Below are 5183 nucleotides of genomic sequence, written 5' to 3' on the forward strand. Positions count from 1 at the left end.
AACTGCAGATAACCACCTCTGCATATTGTGACTGAACTTTTAAATCAATGTTACGGATTGACTGTACTGGTGTAATTTTATCCTAGAATCTTAAGGGTTAGGAAGGAACCTGAAAGGTTATCTAGTCCTAAGCCCCCCTGCCGTGGGAAGGAACACATCCCAGTAGACCAAACTGCTCAAGGCCTTATCCAACCTGGCCTTGAACACTTCCAGGATTGGGGCATCCACAACCTCCCTTAGCATCCTGTTCCAGTGTCTCACCACCCTCACCACAGTGAATAACTTTTTTTTGCTAAATCTAGCCAAAGTTTCCCCTCTTTCAGTCTGTAAATATGATGATGATGATGATAAATAATAATAAATGAAAAATATTGTATCTATATTATGAAATACAAAAAGTAATGAGCAGACCAGTGCACTTTGAATGTGCATTCAGAAATCTGCTTTAGTGGTCAGAATATACTGGGCATGCATCTGCCTCTGGCTCTTCCCTGCAAAAAGTTTTCTTCTCATCCTGAGCTTCTGCAGCGTCTCTGAGATAAAACTGAGCTTCCCCAATCAAGCTCAGTTGCGTTCAGCTTTGTTCACAAAAGAACTTTCTGTGCATTTTCACCTGTGACATTCCTCAGATACATTTTTGTGGATAGTTAGTGTTTAGTATTTCTTACTAAATGTGGCACACATTTAGAATGTGCTAAGTTAATACATAAAAAATGCTTGGAAAGCACCAGCCAAATTGGAAACTGGAGAAGGCTTCTGTGCACTAAACAAGTCATTTCTGGAGCAGTCTTCCAAGAGAATTATGTTGCAAATATCAGCCCCAAGTCCAACTTACATCATGGCATCACCTGACATTTTTGACTATTCCTCATTCAGTTTCAGCTCCTCTGGTAGGTCTTTAGTATGTATGGGCCAGGAAGTACCATCAGTAATCCTACCCAGCATGATGAAACATGGAGCAAAATTTCATAGCTTGTTTACCCAAGCAATACCTGCTACTAAAAATAACTTGTTACTATATTTTAACTAATACTTCAAGGACTGGCATAGATATCTTATCTGCTTCCGATCAGCCCTCAAAATAAGAGCCAATATATTTTGACATATTATTTATTTTCTAATCTAGGCAGCTTTAAAATCTCATAAAAAAGCAGATGTAGAGAAAAAGTCATCCATGTCTGACTTTAGAATATTTTGAAGGAGAACAATGCACAATTAAAGAGTCTGTGTGCCATTTTGCAACTTTGTGGTCAGTAGCATGATCCACTCTGTCTTTGCTTCTCTGCTTTTTCTATTCCTCTGGGTACTCTATGGAAGATGTTTCCTGACCATATATATATGTGTATATACATATGATATCCCTGTGGTCAGTTAATATACAGAATTTTAAGAGGCTCCATACAAAGTAAAGTGTGCATTTTCAGAGGACCACACTACTAAATATATCCTGGTAGAGCCCTCCAGTGAAAAAGTGCCTTATATGTAACTTGTGTTTATTATGGGAATTCAGATGAATCATTTAGAAAGGTGTTAAATTAAGGAAAGAGAAGGAAAGGAGGTCCTTTCCAACTATGTCTACAGTCCTTCTGATTTAGACTTAAACTTTCATTTTTGCTAACTGAGATTTCTTTTCTCATGTCCATTCTCTTCAATTTCTTCCACTTTACGCTACATTTTGTATTTAGTGCAGTGTCCAAGATATCTTTAGACTATTTTTCCTTGTTACAGATCCTGACTTAGCCCGAATAAAATTAAATACAAGAAAAAGGGCTAAAACAGTAGACTTTGTAAAAATGAATTTAAAAAACCCTCTTTTGAATGTTGACTATGTCTTCTGATTTCTATTTACAGGTTCTTTGTATTTCAGCTCGTGTAACCTGAGATCCTTGGGGTAAAATCATAGCGTGGCAAAAGCCAATGGCAAATCTCTCCCCCCTGACCAGGAAAGCTTCATCACAGTGGTGTATCAAATATCACAAAAATTATATACTCTATTACAGGACAAGCACAGGCACTATCTGAGCCTTACTTGAGCTTATACCCCATACTTCTGTATTAACCAAGCACTTAACTTAGACATGGGGGACTTAATGAAAGTAAAATTTATTCAGCCAAGAGTAACCTTTGAAACCACGCTGACACTATCAGTTGTGATTTGTGCAGGATACCTCACGGAGCTGCAATCTATGCATCCTTACGTAACAGGCATTAAGAAGCAGTTACACAACTTAATGCAAACACCACCGGCAGATGAAAATCCATGGCACAGGCAGGATCTTGAGTAATCATCAAAGCAATGCCAGAAAGCAAATTCTACCCACAGAAACCATTTTTTTTGGTGTTAAATCCATTTCCTGGGATGCTCTGTACTTCTGCTGCTGGTAGCCTTAATAGTCTGCCACAAAGTGGATTTTTGTTGTGAAGTTTTTATCAAAATCTCCAGAATCTGTTAATAATATAAGCTTTGACCAACACTGCCAGAAAATGTGTGTGCAATTCAACTCATATCTTTACTGACTGCAATAATAAACTTTTGGTCTAAAACAAACAGGTCATTAGCAAACAGGTACTTTTGTGCACTGAGGTTACTTGTGTCTCTCTCCCTCTGTCATCCCATTTTTCACTCACAGTTCAGACACTTAGAGTTTGATGTCTGAGTATGTCTTCATGATGCAACTTCCTCAAATTTAGTACAGGAGTAGAACATACTCCATTTTTTAGTGCACAAAGTTTATTAGTGTCCTTTAATTAAAACTGTTACTTCAGGCAATACTTTAATCTCAGAGGTTAATTTAGGTTACAGGGTATGTCTAAAGTCAGGCAGTTATGGCTATCCACACCTCTATTCTAAATTGAAGAAATGGAATCTGTTGTATTTGCACTACCTTCAGAATATTTTCTAAAGTTGATGTAATTTCTTCATAAATATGTTTCATTTTTAATGAAAGGAGCATTCCAAGTCCCACTTTAGATATTTCATAGTGCAAAAGTTAAAGTGCTGTACAAAGTATTATATGGGACAGACTCTGGTCGCTTTTACATCAGTAGAGATTGAGATGACTCCAGATTTCCACTGGTATAACAAAGTAGATTTTTTATCTCAGCCAGGAAGAACAGGGATGGGAAGACATAACTATATGGTCAGAAATTCTATTTGAAAGATGAGTAGTTTATCAGTTTAACTAGGTGACATCTTTAGAAAACACTCAAGTATTTAAAACATCACCAGGCCTCAGATAAGACACAGATGGAGTTTTTTAGTCTATGGCATTGCTTGTTTCCTTGACTGATGTGTTCACAATGGATAAAGAGGTGATGTTTTTGAATCAAATATATTTAAACAGCAATAAAATAGTAATACTGAATAACTGAGGCAGGCGGGGTTGGGCTGCATTAAGGGGGATAGGAGTGCTGAAAGAAGTTCGGGGTTTACCTTTTTCACAGTGTGATAAAAATCCACCCATCCAGCTTTCCTTCTAACCCACCAGTTTATTTGCCCTGTTGAGTATCCTGTTTTAGTCTTCCCTCTCCAAACACAATCACTTGGAAAAGCTGAAATAAGTACATTCAGTCCCTGAAAAGCCTACCCAACAAAGCTCAAAGACCAGTTTTAAGAGTCACCTGAAGACCTGAGCCTTCCTAGTTCACCTTTTCCATTTTATTTCCAGATCTCAACAGAAAAAAACCACACCATTCCTTTGGGGTTTTTTGGTTAAAACATGCTACTGGCAAAATATATTCCTCAGCAGGGAAGTGTGCAGTGATCTAGAGAGCAGAAATGAACCACCTGAAAAAGAAGTACTCAACCATCATCCCACTGGTCCAACTGTAGTGGCAGTGGAAGGATGTGAGGAATAACTGAGGGAGGGGCAGGAGCTGCTCAGAGCAGCAGCAGAAGAGTCTGGAGCTGTGCTCAGACTTCCCATTGATTGTGAGGGGTAGCATTGCTTCCTGTTATTGAAGGAGAGCATAAACATGGGGGAGGGAGAGCCCCAGGATCAAAACAGACTTCATGGAGAATGATGTAAAATTGAGGCTTTAAAAAGTACATCTGTTACATGATTATACAGGTTAGGGCTTAATTTTGTTTTCTGGGAGTAAAAAAAGGAAAATAGCTTAAATACTGATAACATATCTTTCATGTAAATTCCCAGTTAAAAAAAACAAAAACAAAAAAAAAACAACCGTTTGTTTGCATGCCAACAATTCAATTTACCAGAATATGTTTCTATTAATTCCCTAATTAAAACTACACTGCATTTGCCACAGCCCTTTAGGCCACAGTAATGTCAATGGGATTAATCACCAAAGCATTTTTTTCTTGATCAAGGTGTTTTCCTGAAGTATTGCTACAAGGTACGTCCAATTCAGACATGCTTGAGAACACTGTAATTGTGTTGGACAGGAATATCATTCTTTCCTTATGAAATAGGTTTCCAAAGTGGTTTCTACCACCTACAGTTTGGAAACCAGTGTGCTGCCATATAGGATGGCTTCTTTCCTTGCCTACTATTGGCAAACTGCCATTTTATATCTTTATTCTCTGTTAAACTTATACACTAAAGTATCTATGAGTACAGAAAAAATCTGGAAAATGTGATGAAGCATTAATGTATCATCTTCTGACCTTTGTATCTTAATTCTTTAAATGTTTATTTGTACTGGTTATTCCAGAACTGTCTGTCAACTACAACATCCTAATTGTATTGTTTTAACTAACAGGTACATACAAACATCATTCCACAGACTTATTTTTAATCAGGGATTTCTTGTGCTCAATTAAAAAATAGAAAAAAAGGAACACATAAAAAGATAACTGTAAAACAGGCAGTGATTCTGAAAGAAATTAAGCTGCTCTGCTTCACATATTGCTCCAGTCTAAGACACCTGAGAAACATTTATTTTCCAGCCTGCAAGTATCCTGAGCACTGTATGGAAACCTCCAATTGTATTTTCTTTAATGCAAAACATATGGCAAAATAACCAGTGCATTACCATGGTCTGACAATCCTGCCACATATGTGTCATGAGAAAGGACATAAATAAAATCTACCTGGATAAACAATGATTCATACATAGAGAGGAGGTGCCCAGGAGAGGTGCCAGGGATGATATCTGTCCCCTGCTATTTTATCTGTCTTGCTGAGGCATTTACAGCTCCCATTACTGTGATGCCAGAATAT

The sequence above is a fragment of the Poecile atricapillus genome, chromosome 6 (assembly GCF_030490865.1).
Source record: "Poecile atricapillus isolate bPoeAtr1 chromosome 6, bPoeAtr1.hap1, whole genome shotgun sequence".
Lineage (NCBI taxonomy): Eukaryota > Metazoa > Chordata > Aves > Passeriformes > Paridae > Poecile > Poecile atricapillus.